At 49.5% G+C, this 19,011-nt stretch overlaps 11 non-coding genes and 4 pseudogenes across 11 annotated transcripts; all 15 read left to right on the top strand.

Annotated features, from left to right (window-relative positions):
* The first annotated feature begins 1,062 nt into the window (after positions 1 to 1,062).
* LOC139619714 (U2 spliceosomal RNA) lies at positions 1,063 to 1,236 on the top strand (annotated as a pseudogene).
* A 395-nt stretch (positions 1,237 to 1,631) lies between these two features.
* Positions 1,632 to 1,746, top strand: LOC139619038 (U5 spliceosomal RNA). Its single transcript, XR_011690043.1, has one exon. It is a non-coding gene; the product is annotated as a U5 spliceosomal RNA (small nuclear RNA).
* Positions 1,747 to 1,910: 164 nt separating this feature from the next.
* LOC139619612 (U2 spliceosomal RNA) lies at positions 1,911 to 2,102 on the top strand. The gene has a single exon (XR_011690604.1). It is a non-coding gene; the product is annotated as a U2 spliceosomal RNA (small nuclear RNA).
* A 395-nt stretch (positions 2,103 to 2,497) lies between these two features.
* On the top strand, positions 2,498 to 2,612 carry LOC139619037 (U5 spliceosomal RNA). The gene has a single exon (XR_011690042.1). It is a non-coding gene; the product is annotated as a U5 spliceosomal RNA (small nuclear RNA).
* A 164-nt stretch (positions 2,613 to 2,776) lies between these two features.
* On the top strand, positions 2,777 to 2,968 carry LOC139618940 (U2 spliceosomal RNA). Its single transcript, XR_011689945.1, has one exon. It is a non-coding gene; the product is annotated as a U2 spliceosomal RNA (small nuclear RNA).
* A 383-nt stretch (positions 2,969 to 3,351) lies between these two features.
* On the top strand, positions 3,352 to 3,466 carry LOC139619036 (U5 spliceosomal RNA). The gene has a single exon (XR_011690041.1). It is a non-coding gene; the product is annotated as a U5 spliceosomal RNA (small nuclear RNA).
* Positions 3,467 to 3,630: 164 nt separating this feature from the next.
* LOC139618737 (U2 spliceosomal RNA) lies at positions 3,631 to 3,758 on the top strand (annotated as a pseudogene).
* Positions 3,759 to 8,719: 4,961 nt separating this feature from the next.
* On the top strand, positions 8,720 to 8,923 carry LOC139619829 (U2 spliceosomal RNA; annotated as a pseudogene).
* Positions 8,924 to 9,322: 399 nt separating this feature from the next.
* On the top strand, positions 9,323 to 9,437 carry LOC139619035 (U5 spliceosomal RNA). Its single transcript, XR_011690040.1, has one exon. It is a non-coding gene; the product is annotated as a U5 spliceosomal RNA (small nuclear RNA).
* A 164-nt stretch (positions 9,438 to 9,601) lies between these two features.
* On the top strand, positions 9,602 to 9,793 carry LOC139619469 (U2 spliceosomal RNA). Its single transcript, XR_011690463.1, has one exon. It is a non-coding gene; the product is annotated as a U2 spliceosomal RNA (small nuclear RNA).
* Positions 9,794 to 10,184: 391 nt separating this feature from the next.
* Positions 10,185 to 10,299, top strand: LOC139619033 (U5 spliceosomal RNA). Its single transcript, XR_011690038.1, has one exon. It is a non-coding gene; the product is annotated as a U5 spliceosomal RNA (small nuclear RNA).
* A 164-nt stretch (positions 10,300 to 10,463) lies between these two features.
* LOC139619396 (U2 spliceosomal RNA) lies at positions 10,464 to 10,655 on the top strand. The gene has a single exon (XR_011690393.1). It is a non-coding gene; the product is annotated as a U2 spliceosomal RNA (small nuclear RNA).
* Positions 10,656 to 11,050: 395 nt separating this feature from the next.
* Positions 11,051 to 11,165, top strand: LOC139619032 (U5 spliceosomal RNA). The gene has a single exon (XR_011690037.1). It is a non-coding gene; the product is annotated as a U5 spliceosomal RNA (small nuclear RNA).
* A 5,751-nt stretch (positions 11,166 to 16,916) lies between these two features.
* On the top strand, positions 16,917 to 17,093 carry LOC139619679 (U2 spliceosomal RNA; annotated as a pseudogene).
* Positions 17,094 to 17,492: 399 nt separating this feature from the next.
* Positions 17,493 to 17,607, top strand: LOC139619031 (U5 spliceosomal RNA). The gene has a single exon (XR_011690036.1). It is a non-coding gene; the product is annotated as a U5 spliceosomal RNA (small nuclear RNA).
* The last annotated feature ends 1,404 nt before the right edge of the window (positions 17,608 to 19,011 follow it).

The following is a 19,011-nucleotide window of genomic DNA, read 5'->3' as shown; positions in this document are numbered from 1 at the left end:
ACGTTTTTAAAGCATTTTAAACTGGAGCAGGAGGAGCTGCATATTTTAACCAACCACCGTTCTCTGATCTCTGTTGTGCAGGAGCAGGAGCCAGTGAGTCCAGTGCGCGGGCTCGCATTTGGCGAGCCCTCAACAGTTTGGCGCAACGTGAACCATTCCGCTCTTCCAAACAGACTCCGGGACCTGTCATGGATGGTGGCTCATGAGATTCTCCCAGTCAGGTCCGTCATGCACTCCCGGGGCATGTCAACACGCTCAACCTGCCCCCGACCCGGTTGTGGCGCGCCAGAGTCGGTGAGGCATTTGCTCTGGGAGTGCAGCGCTGCCGTAGACCAGTGGGCAATGGCCGGCTCCTTGCAATTCCCGTACTTGCCAGCAAGGGAGGTCCTTACAGCACAACTGGTGCTCTATGGGGTGAGCCAAAAAACACTGAAGAAAGATGACTTTGCCCAGATGTGGCTCACCCTAGCCGCCATCAAAGACGCCATATGGACCTCCAGAAACTTGCTGGTAAGGAAGCACATGCAGATCCCCCCCGTGGCTGTGATCCGGATGGCTGTAGGCGGCAGGCCTAGGACACAGCCACAAAGAAGCATCGCCTCTGTGCCCATTCGGACGAAGGAGCCGGAGCCACACATGAAAAGGTCAAAGCAGCGGCGGCCTGGCTCTCCGGGTGAGGCAGGTGGGAAGGAGCAACAGGGTGAGGATCTCCTCTGAGCACCACGACAGGATCCCGAGAGACCAAATGTTTGGGGGAGCGGAATGAGTGACCCTGGGTAGGGACTCACTCTGCTCCTGCACAAAATTAGAAAGAAGAGAAGTTTTAAACCAATGCACTCCCTTTTAAAGATTTGGGACACTCCATGGTTTTCATTTGTGAGATGGATTTTATGTTTGACAACATGTAAAACCCCTTGAAATATTTGTTTTTAATGTTTTAAAAAAAAAAAAAACAAACAAACAATGGTTTTACAACTATTTATCATATTGTTGTGATTATAATGTACCCTTTGTATCTCAAGATGTAAACCTTCTTTGAAAAAACTTGAAATGAGTGTCAATAAATCTTTTCGAAAGAAAAATCTGTTCTTATCAGTTTAATATCTGATATGTCCTCTACCCGAGGACAAACATATTAAACGGATTTTTAGAACTGGGAGCTGAAAAAGGGGCTTGCTCCGTTCACTCCACGCATCGACCTGGCATTGCAGTGCCGCCGGGAACGGTGCACCCTTCTCTGGCCGTGTGGAAAAGCAAGCAAGCAAACAAGCAAGCAAACAATGACGCAAACGTACAGTTTCAAATGCTCCTCTGGCAGTGGCTGGAGGAAGGTGAGTCAACCTGCCCCACAGCTGATATCCCTCACGCGCCCTGGAAGGGCTGCTAGCCTCCAATCAACCCCGCATTTTCCCTGTATTTTGGTCCCCGGGGGCCTGCAAGCGCCTGATAACTTGAGAAATTTGTGGGGATTGCATGTTGAGGCCCAGACACTTTTCTCCACAGCCCGATTGGCTAGAGCCCGTGACAACATGGGGAGGGGGCGGGGATTTGGCAAGCTAAGAGAAGGCTACCGTGAGGGCGGTGACTGGGACCAATGGGGTCCTCGGCCGCTCTTGAGGAGAGGCCTGTACTGACTCTGGTTTCTCTTCATCACGCACAAGTCTTTCGCCTTTTACTAAAGACTTCCGTGGAGAGGAACACCAATGAGTTTAAGCTATTTTTGGCAGGCTCTGCCGTATGGCTGAGCCCTTTGAGTTTGTGAAAAGTCAAACAGCTGTCGAGGTCAGGAATGGGGAGGTGGGCGGAGGTGGTGAAAAGCAGCCATTGCTCCGCTCATGTCAAAAGCAGCCAACCGCGACCAGCGAGATTTGTGCCAAGAGCCTGGCTGGAACGCCAGACACTTTGGGCCCATCGCTTCTCGGCCTTTTGGCTAAGATCAAGTGTAGTATCTGTTCTTATCGGTTTAATATCTGATATGTCCTCTACCCGAGGACAAACATATTAAACGGATTTTTAGAACTGGGAGCTGAAAAAGGGGCTTGCTCCGTTCACTCCACGCATCGACCTGGCATTGCAGTGCCGCCGGGAACGGTGCACCCTTCTCTGGCCGTGTGGAAAAGCAAGCAAGCAAACAAGCAAGCAAACAATGACGCAAACGTACAGTTTCAAATGCCCCTCTGGCAGTGGCTGGAGGAAGGTGAGTCAACCTGCCCCACAGCTGATATCCCTCACGCGCCCTGGAAGGGCTGCTAGCCTCCAATCAACCCCGCATTTTCCCTGTATTTTGGTCCCCGGGGGCCTGCAAGCGCCTGATAACTTGAGAAATTTGTGGGGATTGCATGTTGAGGCCCAGACACTTTTCTCCACAGCCCGATTGGCTAGAGCCCGTGACAACATGGGGAGGGGGCGGGGATTTGGCAAGCTAAGAGAAGGCTACCGTGAGGGCGGTGACTGGGACCAATGGGGTCCTCGGCCGCTCTTGATGAGAGGCCTGTACTGACTCTGGTTTCTCTTCATCACGCACAAGTCTTTCGCCTTTTACTAAAGACTTCCGTGGAGAGGAACACCAATGAGTTTAAGCTATTTTTGGCAGGCTCTGCCGTATGGCTGAGCCCTTTGAGTTTGTGAAAAGTCAAACAGCTGTCGAGGTCAGGAATGGGGAGGTGGGCGGAGGTGGTGAAAAGCAGCCATTGCTCCGCTCATGTCAAAAGCAGCCAACCGCGACCAGCGAGATTTGTGCCAAGAGCCTGGCTGGAACGCCAGACACTTTGGGCCCATCGCTTCTCGGCCTTTTGGCTAAGATCAAGTGTAGTATCTGTTCTTATCAGTTTAATATCTGATATGTCCTCTACCCGAGGACAAACATATTAAACGGATTTTTAGAACTGGGAGCTGAAAAAGGGGCTTGCCCCGTTCACTCCACGCATCGACCTGGCATTGCAGTGCCGCCGGGAACGGTGCACCCTTCTCTGGCCGTGTGGAAAAGCAAGCAAGCAAACAATGACGCAAACGTACAGTTTCAAATGCCCCTCTGGCAGTGGCTGGAGGAAGGTGAGTCAACCTGCCCCACAGCTGATATCCCTCACGCGCCCTGGAAGGGCTGCTAGCCTCCAATCAACCCCGCATTTTCCCTGTATTTTGGTCCCCGGGGGCCTGCAAGCGCCTGATAACTTGAGAAATTTGTGGGGATTGCATGTTGAGGCCCAGACACTTTTCTCCACAGCCCGATTGGCTAGAGCCCGTGACAACATGGGGAGGGGGCGGGGATTTGGCAAGCTAAGAGAAGGCTACCGTGAGGGCGGTGACTGGGACCAATGGGGTCCTCGGCCGCTCTTGAGGAGAGGCCTGTACTGACTCTGGTTTCTCTTCATCACGCACAAGTCTTTCGCCTTTTACTAAAGACTTCCGTGGAGAGGAACACCAATGAGTTTAAGCTATTTTTGGCAGGCTCTGCCGTATGGCTGAGCCCTTTGAGTTTGTGAAAAGTCAAACAGCTGTCGAGGTCAGGAATGGGGAGGTGGGCGGAGGTGGTGAAAAGCAGCCATTGCTCCGCTCATGTCAAAAGCAGCCAACCGCGACCAGCGAGATTTGTGCCAAGAGCCTGGCTGGAACGCCAGACACTTTGGGCCCATCGCTTCTCGGCCTTTTGGCTAAGATCAAGTGTAGTATTCGTGGAGAGATTTTTCTTTTTTGATCTGGGCGACACTTCTATGGAAGCGATGGCCAGTATGGCCTCTCCTGTGCAGGTTATACCTAAGGTTGGGTTGAGGTTCACGCTTCGTTTCCAGGCAATCGTGACAGAAGAAGATGCTGTTTCAAGATCGTGGTTCTGCAAGAGGGTCATCATGGGCCAGCTTCTTTTGACGGTGGAGGATGTCTTGTGCATTCAATGGAACCAACAGGAAAAAGCTTTTGATGTCACCCTGAGGAATGAGGAGGTGTACAGAAAGGTGTCTGAAAATTGTTCGGCTGGAGCTGGGGTAAGGCCCCTTGCCTGCTACAAGATTTTGAGTTTGGACAGACCTAATTTCAGGCAGATCACAGTTCACATGTTTAACCCGTTTGTGACTGATCTTGCCTTGGCTGATTTCCTGGGCCGGTATGGAGAAGTGGTGTCAGCAGCAAGATATGTTAATGATCCAATGGGGTTTTGGACTGGCAGACGGCAGTTCCAGGTGTTGCTCAAGCCTGAGCCAGAAGGGCCTGGTGGTCTCAGACATCCACCCGCCTTTTTTAGTCTCGGTGGGGACCGTGGCTATTTGTTCTATTCGAGGCAACCGTCTTTCTGTCGGCAGTGTAGGCAGTCTGGCCACACGGAGGCAGGATGCACTGGGGTCTGCTGCCGTTTCTGTGGTCAGGGGGGACACGAGGCTAAAGACTGCACTGCACTGAAGGCCTGTCATGGATGTGGTGGACTTGATCACCTCTATCGGAGCTGTCCTGGCCGTAGGAGAACCTTTGCAGAAGTAGCTGGGGCCACTGGAGGGCAGGGTAAGGCTCAAGACTTTGGAGGGACTTTCGTGCCAATGGGCAATACGTCAATTGATCCACAGCAAGCGGATCAGCTTCCAGGCCCTTCTGGGAGTAGAGTGGACTCTGTATCCAAGGTGCAGGGACTTGCCAGTGTTGCTGGAGAAGTCAGTGTGGACCAGGTGCCCTCGGGGATTACGGACGCGGTCCCCACTGGTGCCGCTCCCACCGAGCCAAAGCAAGGAGCACGAAGAGGTTTGAAGGTGTTGGAGGAGGGTCTCTCGATTGAAAAGGGGGAGTGTGAGCAGGTGGTGAAGAGTAAAAGGTCAAAGAGGGAGAGGGAGGGAGAGGGGAGGGGGCAGGCCGCAGAGGTGGGGGTTGATGTGGGTAGGGCTGATGGAATACAACAGGGGGGGGAAACGGTTAGAGGAGGGGCCCGGGGGCGGGATGCAATAGATACAGGTCAGGGGTTGGAGCATGTCTCAGGGGTTTTGGGTGAGGAGCCACCAGCTGGGTTGGAGCTTGATTTTGAGCTTTCTCCCGGTTTGCTCCTATTGTCGTCTCCTTTGAGTGAGGACGCATACGAGGGACCAAAAAGGCCTTCATCCTCACCAAATGCTGTTCCCTTTTCCTGGGCGGACCAGATGGATAGTGAAGGAGATGATCTGTATTCACAGTAGGGGGGGGGACTGTTTTGTTTTCTTTTTGTTTTTGTTTGAGTGTAAGCATCTGTAATTTAAAATGTTCTCCTTTGATGTTCTTTCTCTGAATGTGAGGGGAATGAGGAACACTGTTAAAAGAAGGATCGTTTTCGAATTTGTTAGCTCTTTGCGTGTAGCTTTTTGTTTGTTGCAGGAAGTCCACTTACGGGATATGGGGGATGTTGGGTGTTTTAGAAGGGAATGGACCAGAGGGGACTCAGTCTGGAGCATAGGGGGTGTTCACTCTACAGGAGTTGGGATTTTGTTTGGTTTTAAGGAGATTAAAGTGGAGGGTGTTTTTGTTATTGTCCAGGGGAGAATAATGGGTGCGGACATCTCCTGGGGAACAAACACGCTGAGAATCATTGTGGTCTATGGACCACAATCCTCAGCAGAGCGGAAAGAAATGTTTGGGATGCTGGAGCCGCACCTTGTCACCAACAGGCAGGTCATCATAGGGGGTGATTTTAATGTAGAGTTAGGAAAGGGGGGTGATGCCAGCGACCTGTACATTTCTAATCTTTTGAATAGTTTTGGTTTGGTCGATGGGGCGAGGGTGGTCAGGCCACTCATGGATGGTCCCACTTGGCGTAATTCGCAGGGGATCTTTAAGCGTTTAGATTATGTATTTTTTGTTAAGACCTTGAAGTTGGTTGCAGGAAGGGTGCTCCCGGTTTGCTTTTCGGATCATGATGGTTTGCTGTTTACGGTGAGTTTGGATTTGCCAGTCTTCGGGCCTGGGTTTTGGCGCTTAAATATTAGTGTGCTGGAGGAGGACTTGTTTAGTCAACAGTTTCTTTGGTTTTTTAAGGGTCTTATGGGACTCAAACCGCTGTGCCAGGGGTTGTTAGAGTGGTGGGAGGTGGCTAAGGAGAGGATGAAGATATTTTGTTTAAGTTATTGTCAGAGAAAGGCTGGAATGGCAAAGAGGGAGGTGGTCCATCTCCAGCACCGCCTTGAACTCGAGTATGCTAGGGGTAACTGTAAAGGTGCTGTAGACCATCAAGTTTGCGCATCCTTGAAAGCAAGTCTGAGACATATTTTTGAGGGTAGGGCCCGCGCATACCTGGTGCGGTCACGTCTGCAGTTCATTGAACAGTCAGAGACATGTTCGGCTGCTTTTTTTGGCTCCATACGGGCTGATAGGGCGAAGCAGCTGGTGTCAGGAGTTAGGAATAAACAGGGCAGGGTTGTGGTGGACACCTGCGAGATGGTGTGTGTCGCTACAGATCATTTCCGTGATGTTTTCACGGAGCGAGCGGTAGACATAGGAGGGGGAGGGGTGTTCCTGGATTTGCTGAACCAGCAGGTGCCAGGGAACATAGTGCGGGCTTTGGAGGCCCCACTGACCCTCAAAGAGCTTGAAGGTGCTCTCTGTAGGATGAACAGGCGCAAGGTGCCAGGCATTGATGGGTTGCCGGTAGAGTTCTATGTTAAGTTTTGGGACATACTTGGGCCAGTATTGTTGGAGGTGTTGACTGAGGTGCTCTGTACGGGGAAAATGGGGAGGTCTATGGCGACTGGAGTTATCTCCCTTCTGTTTAAGAAAGGGGATCGCGCTGATATGGATAACTGGCGACCGCTGTCCATGCTGTGCGTAGACTATAAGCTCCTGGCTAAGGTTCTGGCAGACCGGTTAAGCGTGGCCCTGCCACATGTGGTCCATGTGGACCAGACATGTGCAGTGCCAGGGCGCTCAGTAAGATGGAACCTGCAACTCTTACGGGATGCTGTGGCTTGGGCTGAGGATAGGCATCTGCCGCTTATGCTGGTCGGTCTTGATCAAGCAAAGGCCTTTGACAGAGTACATTGGGGTTTTATGTTTAGTGTACTGGAAAGGCTAGGTTTCGGTCAGGTTTTTGTAGGGTGGCTGCGCACATTGTATAGGGGTGCGGGGAGCAGGGTTTTGGTTAATGGGCACCTGGGGGAGGCTTTTAGTTTGTACTCTGGGGTGAGACAGGGTTGCCCGCTCTCACCGCTGCTCTATGCGCTTTACATGGAGCCATTGGCAGCTGCCATTCGGGCTGATCCTGGAGTGAGAGGTTTTTTTGTGCCTGGCAGTGGGGGTCTGCGAGTCAAGCTGTCTCAGTATGCTGATGACACTACATTGCTGCTGGACAGGGATGAGTGCCTTATCCGTTCATTGCAGATTTTTAGTGACTTCAGCCGGGTGGCTGGATCAAGCCTTAATTGTGCAAAGTCCTCGGTTAAGTTCTTTGGGAGGTGGAGAGAAAGGACGGATGTACCAGGGGGTCTGTCTCTCTGCTCTGGGCCTCTGAAGGTCCTAGGGGTAAGTTTTGAGTCGCCTCATGGTGCCACAGTGAACTGGACGAGGCGTCTGGAGGCGGTCCAGAGGAAGATTTCTCTCTGGAAGAGTAGGTGCCTGACGTTTGTAGGGAAGGTACTTGTTCTCAAGGTGGATGTTTTGCCTTCTCTCCTGTACCTGGCTTACATATATCCACTACCAGTCAGTATGAGGAGGCCTCTCATGCGTCACGTATTCGGTTTTATTTGGGGGGGGAGATATGAGTATGTTGCGAGGGCCCGCATGTTGGCAGGGGTTGAGGAAGGGGGGAGAGATGTGCCACATCTGCCACTGAAGTTGGACTGCATTTTCGTTTCTTTTATGTGTAGGGAATTAGCTGGCCCAGTGGTTCACCCCTCTGGCTATTTTTTGCGCCTCTTTTTTGCCTACCAAGCAAGGCAGCTTTTGGTTTGGGACAACTTGGCTCCCCGGGTAGAGCAGCAACCATGGCACTACCGCCATGCAGCCAGGTGGCTGCGGGCGCACCCGGAGGCTTCTGCACCAGCCCTGCAACTTAATCACAGGGCCCTCTACAAAGAGGTTAAGCAAAGGGTCATTGCACCTCCGGTCCCAGGAATATTGCCAAGTGTTTGGAGGGGGATTCAGCCTCATGGGCTTGATAATGGCCTTAAGGACCTGAACTGGTTGTGCCTCCATAAGTGTTTGCCAGTACAAGACATCATGTACCGGCATGGGTTGGCAAGGTCTCCGGTGTGTCCTAGGATTGGGTGCTCGGTAGAGGAGACAATTAGGCATGTAATGTGGGACTGTCCCTTTTCTAGGGTAGTATGGGAAAGGGTGGAGCTGTGGCTACGGAAGGGAGTCTTTGGGTTCCAACTATCATGGGAAATGGTTGAGAGGGGGGTGGGAACAGGACTGGGTTGGGCAAAATTAGCTGTTTGGCTAGTAATTAGCATGGTAAAGAGAGGCTTGTGGGTGGCTAGACAGGACCTAATTAAGAACAACAGATGCAGTAGAGTGGATGGGGTGGTGAGCAGAGTAAAAGCAGACTTGAAGAGGAGAATTGAGAGGGACATCCTGAAGTGGGGAATGCATGCTGCTTTAGAGAGGTGGAAGGGGGGTTTTGGTCTGTGGGATTGAAATAGGGGGGGGGGGGGGGTAGGATGTTTAAGGTAAACTTTTGTTTGGCTTGGTTTGTTTTGTTTGAACAAAATGGATGGAGTGGGTCAATTGTGTTTTGGATTTTTGGACCTCATATGTAAACTGTTTTCTTTGTTTTGTGACATTTGTTTTGGAGTGAGGAACTGAAATAAAAAAAAAAATAAAAAAAAATCTGTTCTTATCAGTTTAATATCTGATATGTCCTCTACCCGAGGACAAACATATTAAACGGATTTTTAGAACTGGGAGCTGAAAAAGGGGCTTGCTCCGTTCACTCCACGCATCGACCTGGCATTGCAGTGCCGCCGGGAACGGTGCACCCTTCTCTGGCCGTGTGGAAAAGCAAGCAAGCAAGCAAGCAAGCAAGCAAACAATGACGCAAACGTACAGTTTCAAATGCCCCTCTGGCAGTGGCTGGAGGAAGGTGAGTCAACCTGCCCCACAGCTGATATCCCTCACGCGCCCTGGAAGGGCTGCTAGCCTCCAATCAACCCCGCATTTTCCCTGTATTTTGGTCCCCGGGGGCCTGCAAGCGCCTGATAACTTGAGAAATTTGTGGGGATTGCATGTTGAGGCCCAGACACTTTTCTCCACAGCCCGATTGGCTAGAGCCCGTGACAACATGGGGAGGGGGCGGGGATTTGGCAAGCTAAGAGAAGGCTACCGTGAGGGCGGTGACTGGGACCAATGGGGTCCTCGGCCGCTCTTGAGGAGAGGCCTGTACTGACTCTGGTTTCTCTTCATCACGCACAAGTCTTTCGCCTTTTACTAAAGACTTCCGTGGAGAGGAACACCAATGAGTTTAAGCTATTTTTGGCAGGCTCTGCCGTATGGCTGAGCCCTTTGAGTTTGTGAAAAGTCAAACAGCTGTCGAGGTCAGGAATGGGGAGGTGGGCGGAGGTGGTGAAAAGCAGCCATTGCTCCGCTCATGTCAAAAGCAGCCAACCGCGACCAGCGAGATTTGTGCCAAGAGCCTGGCTGGAACGCCAGACACTTTGGGCCCATCGCTTCTCGGCCTTTTGGCTAAGATCAAGTGTAGTATCTGTTCTTATCAGTTTAATATCTGATATGTCCTCTACCCGAGGACAAACATATTAAACGGATTTTTAGAACTGGGAGCTGAAAAAGGGGCTTGCTCCGTTCACTCCACGCATCGACCTGGCATTGCAGTGCCGCCGGGAACGGTGCACCCTTCTCTGGCCGTGTGGAAAAGCAAGCAAGCAAGCAAGCAAACAATGACGCAAACGTACAGTTTCAAATGCCCCTCTGGCAGTGGCTGGAGGAAGGTGAGTCAACCTGCCCCACAGCTGATATCCCTCACGCGCCCTGGAAGGGCTGCTAGCCTCCAATCAACCCCGCATTTTCCCTGTATTTTGGTCCCCGGGGGCCTGCAAGCGCCTGATAACTTGAGAAATTTGTGGGGATTGCATGTTGAGGCCCAGACACTTTTCTCCACAGCCCGATTGGCTAGAGCCCGTGACAACATGGGGAGGGGGCGGGGATTTGGCAAGCTAAGAGAAGGCTACCGTGAGGGCGGTGACTGGGACCAATGGGGTCCTCGGCCGCTCTTGAGGAGAGGCCTGTACTGACTCTGGTTTCTCTTCATCACGCACAAGTCTTTCGCCTTTTACTAAAGACTTCCGTGGAGAGGAACACCAATGAGTTTAAGCTATTTTTGGCAGGCTCTGCCGTATGGCTGAGCCCTTTGAGTTTGTGAAAAGTCAAACAGCTGTCGAGGTCAGGAATGGGGAGGTGGGCGGAGGTGGTGAAAAGCAGCCATTGCTCCGCTCATGTCAAAAGCAGCCAACCGCGACCAGCGAGATTTGTGCCAAGAGCCTGGCTGGAACGCCAGACACTTTGGGCCCATCGCTTCTCGGCCTTTTGGCTAAGATCAAGTGTAGTATCTGTTCTTATCAGTTTAATATCTGATATGTCCTCTACCCGAGGACAAACATATTAAACGGATTTTTAGAACTGGGAGCTGAAAAAGGAGCTTGCTCCGTTCACTCCACGCATCGACCTGGCATTGCAGTGCCGCCGGGAACGGTGCACCCTTCTCTGGCCGTGTGGAAAAGCAAGCAAGCAAGCAAGCAAGCAAACAATGACGCAAATGTACAGTTTCAAATGCCCCTCTGGCAGTGGCTGGAGGAAGGTGAGTCAACCTGCCCCACAGCTGATATCCCTCACGCGCCCTGGAAGGGCTGCTAGCCTCCAATCAACCCCGCATTTTCCCTGTATTTTGGTCCCCGGGGGCCTGCAAGCGCCTGATAACTTGAGAAATTTGTGGGGATTGCATGTTGAGGCCCAGACACTTTTCTCCACAGCCCGATTGGCTAGAGCCCGTGACAACATGGGGAGGGGGCGGGGATTTGGCAAGCTAAGAGAAGGCTACCGTGAGGGCGGTGACTGGGACCAATGGGGTCCTCGGCCGCTCTTGAGGAGAGGCCTGTACTGACTCTGGTTTCTCTTCATCACGCACAAGTCTTTCGCCTTTTACTAAAGACTTCCGTGGAGAGGAACACCAATGAGTTTAAGCTATTTTTGGCAGGCTCTGCCGTATGGCTGAGCCCTTTGAGTTTGTGAAAAGTCAAACAGCTGTCGAGGTCAGGAATGGGGAGGTGGGCGGAGGTGGTGAAAAGCAGCCATTGCTCCGCTCATGTCAAAAGCAGCCAACCGCGACCAGCGAGATTTGTGCCAAGAGCCTGGCTGGAACGCCAGACACTTTGGGCCCATCGCTTCTCGGCCTTTTGGCTAAGACTGCGGTCGCCTCCTTTTGATGGTTAAATTCTTGCCTGTTGTGGCTCTGAGTTAAACCAGCTCTTGGGAGGAAATTGTCTACATTCCTTGTTTAAAGTTGTGCAACTTTTCTGTAGTTGCATATCTTAAACAAATAGGAATTCATTGGCCCAGAGAATCTCTTACCTGCGCTCTGCCGGATTCAACACCTTGTCCAGGCCAAAACTTGAAAAGGTAAGTACGTTTTTAGATTTTTTTCCTTTTTATATTTTTAATTGTATTTACTTATTTATTGTTCATTGTTTTTTTTGTCCATTGTAAGTTTTTTACTGATTTTAGATCCTTTTAGCTTGTGGTGCCTCCACCATGTCGGCCACCCATGCCAACATGCGGAGGCACCACAGCGTCCGTTTTAAGTTTAAAGAAAAGGATGGAAAGCTCCTGGAGATGTCAAGGCTAGATTTCTCCAGGAAGCTAATCCAACAGGCTTTGAAATTCACAGCAAACGATTTGAATTGTATTTTGACACTACCATTAAATACAGGTTTTGATGTAAGCTTCCAGTCTGCGGCTATCTTGAGAGAATTTTGGACAAGATTTGAGTCTGTGAAACCCCAGTTTTCTGCATTTGTTGTTGAAAAACTGACTGATAATGCATTGAAAACAGTCATTGTCAGAATGTTTAATGAGACAGTGAATGCAGAAGACATTTGTATATGGCTGGGGAGATACTGCACTGTTAAAGGCCAGGCTACCAAAGTGAGAGATGAGGACGGCATCTGGAATTGCGCTTGGAGGGTCCCCATTCAACAATGGCAGGACCCCCAGGGCTTCCAAGGCCTGAAACATCTGCCGTCAATGATAGTTCTGGGTGAAAACAGGGGCTACATCCACTACCAAGGTCAGCCCAAGCTCTGCCGCAAGTGCGGTGAGCATGGGCACCTGGTAGAAGCGTGCACAAAAACCTTTTGTGGAAAGTGTAGAGAAATTGGGCACACTTTTGAGGAGTGCACCAATGGCAGGAAGTGCAACCTTTGTGGAGAAACAAATCATCTCTTCAGAGCTTGCCCCAAATCGTTTGCCAACAAACTAAAGGCAGCAAAAGCCAATGAACAAAATGGAGGACAAAAAGAAAAAGAGCAGGTTGAAGAGGCTGGGCAGGAAAATTCAAATCTCCCGCCAGATACTGTGATTGGAGAGGAGGGATCATGTGAGGCGGGAGAGGGGGAGGGGCCTGCAACAGCCCCATCAATGGAGAGTGGAGAGGAGGATGGGGAGATGCAGGAAGTGGGCGGAGCTAGTTCAGAAATGGAAGATTTTCAACCACCTGAAAATAGTGAGGATGCCCCCCTCCCCGATGCCCAGCAAACAAAGAGACTTGCATCGGAATTGTCCTCTGAGTCTCCTGTAGCCTCAGAGAAGAGGGGAAGAGTTGGGACTCTCTCAGACAGTTCATCTGTGGAGGAGCCCAGAGTCTTCCCCTCCAATTCACCAAATGAAGTCTCTTTCCTGACAGTAGCTCTACAATCAACCCCTAAGGACTCCAGGCTAAATGCAGCCTTGCGTCAAAGGCCAACCCCCAGAGTCCGACGGGGGAATGGAGCTCAACTCCCTCCTTCATCACCTGTTGAAGTGAAGGAGGAGCCCCGTTCACAAGAAATAGTCTAACTGCCTTTTTTTTTAAAAAAAAAAAGATATTTTAGCATCTTAAACCTCTATTTAGTGTTTTTAAAATTTCATACCTGTTGTTTTTAATCATACTCATGACACTCACCTTCTCAACCATCAATGTGAGAAGTGTGAAGTCGAGAGTTAGAGCCCAGAGTGTTTTATCCTTTCTTAATTCTACAAAGTCAGATGTGTTTTTAATGCAGGAATGTGGCATACCGTTTTTAAAACACTACCGACAGTGGGAGGAGATGTGGCCACAGACATCGATATGGAGCGGATCAAACCAAAATAAGAACGATGGAGTGGCCATTTTAATAAAAAACCCTCAGGTTCTGGTGAAGGGTAGCACTGTGGTGAGAGACGGTAGGGCACTTTTAGCACACTTGACCTTTATGGGACAGGATTTTAACCTTCTCAATATTTATGGCTTTAACGACAAAAATGACAGGTATGACCTTTTAGAAGACCTGCAGTCCCACATGCTAGGGAGAGTGCCATTAGTTTTAGGAGGTGATTTTAACTGTATTTTAAGTCGAAAAGATAGAAAAAGAACAGGGGAAGATTTTAAAATTGACAAAACATCGGTTTTATTACAGGGCATATGCAGGGATTTTAAACTACAAGACTGTTTTAAAACCATGCATCCCAGAGAGGAGGGCTTCACCTGGTTCAGTGGTGATGGCACCAGAGCCTCTCGCATAGATTTTATTTTCACACGGGACTGCCCGCCGACCGATGCTAGATTGACCCCTGTTTTCTTTTCTGACCACCTGATGCTCTCCTGCACCCTTTCACTCTCTTCAGGTGTGACTTTTGGAAGTGGTCTGTGGAAACTCAACTGCTCCCTGCTTGAAGATCAACATCTAGTTCAGCAGTACAGGGAGCAGTACCGAGAGTGGCAGACCCTTCAAGACATGTACGATACACGAGCACACTGGTGGGAGATGGTGAAGGGAAAGACCCAGACTTTTTTCAGACAGGCAGGCAAAAAAAGAAAGGGCAAGGAGAACAGACGCATGATGGGACTGCAGAAGCGACTACAGCGCTATTTTAACCTCAACCAAAATGGAATGGATTTTAATGAAGAAATTAGAGAAATCAAATCAGAGATGTCGGTTTTAGCTGAAATTAAAAGCAAGGGTGTCATTTTAAGGAGCAGGGAACGGGAAATAGAGGAGGGTGAGAAGTGCACCAGGTATTTTTTTAAGAAAATTGTTAGTAAAGGGGGGACCATTTTAAAACTAAAAAAGGAAAACGGGTGCATAACAGAGAATATCGAAGAAATTAAACAGATTGTGGAAAATTTTTACGTAGAATTGTATAAAGAAAAGCCCATTAGAATAGACACCATGAATGAAGTTTTAAAATCCATCGATAAAAAAGTAAAAGACAGTGTGCTTTTAACCCAAGATTTTACCATTCTAGAGTTAAATAAATGTTTGTCAAGTTTTAAAAAAGGGAAGTCCCCAGGACAGGATGGACTTCCCTTGGAATTTTATTTGACCTTTTGGGACATTTTAGCACCTGATTTGATCGATGTTTTTAAAGACTTTGAGCACCTAGACCGACTTCCTGACAGTTTTAGAGTAGGGATAGTGACTCTACTGCACAAAAACAAAGACAAGACCGACCTGATGAACTGGAGACCTATCGCACTTTTAAACCTTGATTGTAAACTTTTTAGCAAACTTTTAGCCTCACGTATGTCCTTGTTTTTAAAGGGGGTGATTCACCCGGATCAAGGCTGTGCCATCCCAGGGAGGAAGATCACCGACAGCCTGGTACTGATCCGAGACACCATCTGTTACGCGAGAGACAGAAACATCCGGCTAGTAGTCCTAAATTTAGATTTTGAGAAAGCCTTCGATCGGGTCTCGCACCAGTACCTTTTCAAGGTACTGCAAAAAATGGGGTTCCCAGAAAGGTTTCTAGCTTGGGTGGGATTGCTGTATCGGGACATTACCAGCAAATTTGTGATTAACGGGCATTTGACAAAAGCAGTCGATATTAACTGCGGTGTCCGTCAGGGTTGTCCGTTATCTGCCCTCCTATACATAACATGTATAGAACCGCTGGCACAGATCTTGAGAAGGGATCAACGAATCAATGGGTTGGGAGTACCGGGGAGCGGGGGACTGGACACCAAGTGTATTTTATACATGGACGACGTGAACATTTTATGCACCGACCTTTTATCCGTCAACAGGACGCTGGACTTGACTGACTGGTTTGGACAGGCTTCTGGGTCAAAGTTGAACAAAAACAAGACCCAAGCCCAATTTTATGGACCGTGGACAGCGACTGAGATGACAGGACTCCCTTTGACTGTGACCCAGACTGACCAAAAAATACTGGGGATCAAATTTGACAGGGAGGGAGAAGGAACAACAAATTGGCCAGACGTGGTAGGGAAAGTAAAACAAAGACTAGGATATTGGGGACTTAGAGGACTGACTATTGAAGGAAAGGTTTTAATCATCAAAGCGGTGATTTTACCTTTGCTTTTACTCATCAGTTCTGTTTTTATCCCACCTAGGAGAGTGCTTTTAGATCTGGAGCGAGCCATCTTTTATTTCCTGTGGGGCTCCAAGTGGGAGAGACTGAGGAGGGAGGTCATGAAAAGGCCAAAAGAGAAAGGAGGAAAAGGAGTGCCTGACCTGTACTTGTTTTTAGGAAGCCGATACACCGCACTACACCTCAAACAAGCCACAGACCCATCCGGAAACCCCAAAACTACAGCCATGACACGTTTCTGGATGGGATCGTACCTCAGACGATTGAAGATTTTACCTACAGATCTTAAAGTACCCGTGTCTTTTAGCCTGCCACCAGCCTATGCTTTTATCCCGACGTTTTTAAAGCATTTTAAACTGGAGCAGGAGGAGCTGCATATTTTAACCAACCACCGTTCTCTGATCTCTGTTGTGCAGGAGCAGGAGCCAGTGAGTCCAGTGCGCGGGCTCGCATTTGGCGAGCCCTCAACAGTTTGGCGCAACGTGAACCATTCCGCTCTTCCAAACAGACTCCGGGACCTGTCATGGATGGTGGCTCATGAGATTCTCCCAGTCAGGTCCGTCATGCACTCCCGGGGCATGTCAACACGCTCAACCTGCCCCCGACCCGGTTGTGGCGCGCCAGAGTCGGTGAGGCATTTGCTCTGGGAGTGCAGCGCTGCCGTAGACCAGTGGGCAATGGCCGGCTCCTTGCAATTCCCGTACTTGCCAGCAAGGGAGGTCCTTACAGCACAACTGGTGCTGTATGGGGTGAGCCAAAAAACACTGAAGAACGATGACTTTGCCCAGATGTGGCTCACCCTAGCCGCCATCAAAGACGCCATATGGACCTCCAGAAACTTGCTGGTAAGGAAGCACATGCAGATCCCCCCCGTGGCTGTGATCCGGATGGCTGTAGGCGGCAGGCCTAGGACACAGCCACAAAGAAGCATCGCCTCTGTGCCCATTCGGACGAAGGAGCCGGAGCCACACATGAAAAGGTCAAAGCAGCGGCGGCCTGGCTCTCCGGGTGAGGCAGGTGGGAAGGAGCAACAGGGTGAGGATCTCCTCTGAGCACCACGACAGGATCCCGAGAGACCAAATGTTTGGGGGAGCGGAATGAGTGACCCTGGGTAGGGACTCATTCTGCTCCTGCACAAAATTAGAAAGAAGAGAAGTTTTAAACCAATGCACTCCCTTTTTAAAGATTTGGGACACTCCATGGTTTTCATTTGTGAGATGGATTTTATGTTTGACAACATGTAAAACCCCTTGAAATATTTGTTTTTAATGTTTTAAAAAAAAAAAAAACAAACAAACAATGGTTTTACAACTATTTATCATATTGTTGTGATTATAATGTACCCTTTGTATCTCAAGATGTAAACCTTCTTTGAAAAAACTGAAATGAGTGTCAATAAATCTTTTCGAAAGAAAAAAAATCTGTTCTTATCAGTTTAATATCTGATATGTCCTCTACCCGAGGACAAACATATTAAACGGATTTTTAGAACTGGGAGCTGAAAAAGGGGCTTGCCCCGTTCACTCCACGCATCGACCTGGCATTGCAGTGCCGCCGGGAACGGTGCACCCTTCTCTGGCCGTGTGGAAAAGCAAGCAAGCAAGCAAGCAAGCAAGCAAACAATGATGCAAACGTACAGTTTCAAATGCCCCTCTGGCAGTGGCTGGAGGAAGGTGAGTCAACCTGCCCCACAGCTGATATCCCTCACGCGCCCTGGAAGGGCTGCTAGCCTCCAATCAACCCCGCATTTTCCCTGTATTTTGGTCCCCGGGGGCCTGCAAGCGCCTGATAACTTGAGAAATTTGTGGGGATTGCATGTTGAGGCCCAGACACTTTTCTCCACAGCCCGATTGGCTAGAGCCCGTGACAACATGGGGAGGGGGCGGGGATTTGGCAAGCTAAGAGAAGGCTACCGTGAGGGCGGTGACTGGGACCAATGGGGTCCTCGGCCGCTCTTGAGGAGAGGCCTGTACTGACTCTGGTTTCTCTTCATCACGCACAAGTCTTTCGCCTTTTACTAAAGACTTCCGTGGAGAGGAACACCAATGAGTTTAAGCTATTTTTGGCAGGCTCTGCCGTATGGCTGAGCCCTTTGAGTTTGTGAAAAGTCAAACAGCTGTCGAGGTCAGGAATGGGGAGGTGGGCGGAGGTGGTGAAAAGCAGCCATTGCTCCGCTCATGTCAAAAGCAGCCAACCGCGACCAGCGAGATTTGTGCCAAGAGCCTGGCTGGAACGCCAGACACTTTGGGCCCATCGCTTCTCGGCCTTTTGGCTAAGACTGCGGTCGCCTCCTTTTGATGGTTAAATTCTTGCCTGTTGTGGCTCTGAGTTAAACCAGCTCTTGGGAGGAAATTGTCTACATTCCTTGTTTAAAGTTGTGCAACTTTTCTGTAGTTGCATATCTTAAACAAATAGGAATTCATTGGCCCAGAGAATCTCTTACCTGCGCTCTGCCGGATTCAACACCTTGTCCAGGCCAAAACTTGAAAAGGTAAGTACGTTTTTAGATTTTTTTCCTTTTTATATTTTTAATTGTATTTACTTATTTATTGTTCATTGTTTTTTTGTCCATTGTAAGTTTTTTACTGATTTTAGATCCTTTTAGCTTGTGGTGCCTCCACCATGTCGGCCACCCATGCCAACATGCGGAGGCACCACAGCGTCCGTTTTAAGTTTAAAGAAAAGGATGGAAAGCTCCTGGAGATGTCAAGGCTAGATTTCTCCAGGAAGTTAATCCAACAGGCTTTGAAATTCACAGCAAACGATTTGAATTGTATTTTGACACTACCATTAAATAAAGGTTTCTGATGTAAGCTTCCAGTCTGCGGCTATCTTGAGAGAATTTTGGACAAGATTTGAGTCTGTGAAACCCCAGTTTTCTGCATTTGTTGTTGAAAAACTGACTGATAATGCATTGAAAACAGTCATTGTCAGAATGTTTAATGAGACAGTGAATGCAGAAGACATTTGTATATGGCTGGGGAGATACTGCACTGTTAAAGGCCAGGCTACCAAAGTGAGAGATGAGGACGGCATCTGGAATTGCGCTTGGAGGGTCCCCATTCAACAATGGCAGGACCCCCAGGGCTTCCAAGGCCTGAAACATCTGCCGTCAATGATAGTTCTGGGTGAAAACAGGGGCTACATCCACTACCAAGGTCAGCCCAAGCTCTGCCGCAAGTGCGGTGAGCATGGGCACCTGGTAGAAGCGTGCACAAAAACCTTTTGCGGAAAGTGTAGAGAAATTGGGCACACTTTTGAGGAGTGCACCAATGGCAGGAAGTGCAACCTTTGTGGAGAAACAAATCATCTCTTCAGAGCTTGCCCCAAATCGTTTGCCAACAAACTAAAGGCAGCAAAAGCCAATGAACAAAATGGAGGACAAAAAGAAAAAGAGCAGGTTGAAGAGGCTGGGCAGGAAAATTCAAATCTCCCGCCAGATACTGTGATTGGAGAGGAGGGATCATGTGAGGCGGGAGAGGGGGAGGGGCC

This window comes from Trachinotus anak, unplaced genomic scaffold, assembly GCF_046630095.1.
Source record: "Trachinotus anak isolate AG129_WGS33_773 ecotype Australia unplaced genomic scaffold, CSIRO_AGI_Tana_v1 ptg000003l, whole genome shotgun sequence".
Classification (NCBI taxonomy): domain Eukaryota; kingdom Metazoa; phylum Chordata; class Actinopteri; order Carangiformes; family Carangidae; genus Trachinotus; species Trachinotus anak.
This window is presented reverse-complemented; position numbering and strand designations above follow the sequence as displayed.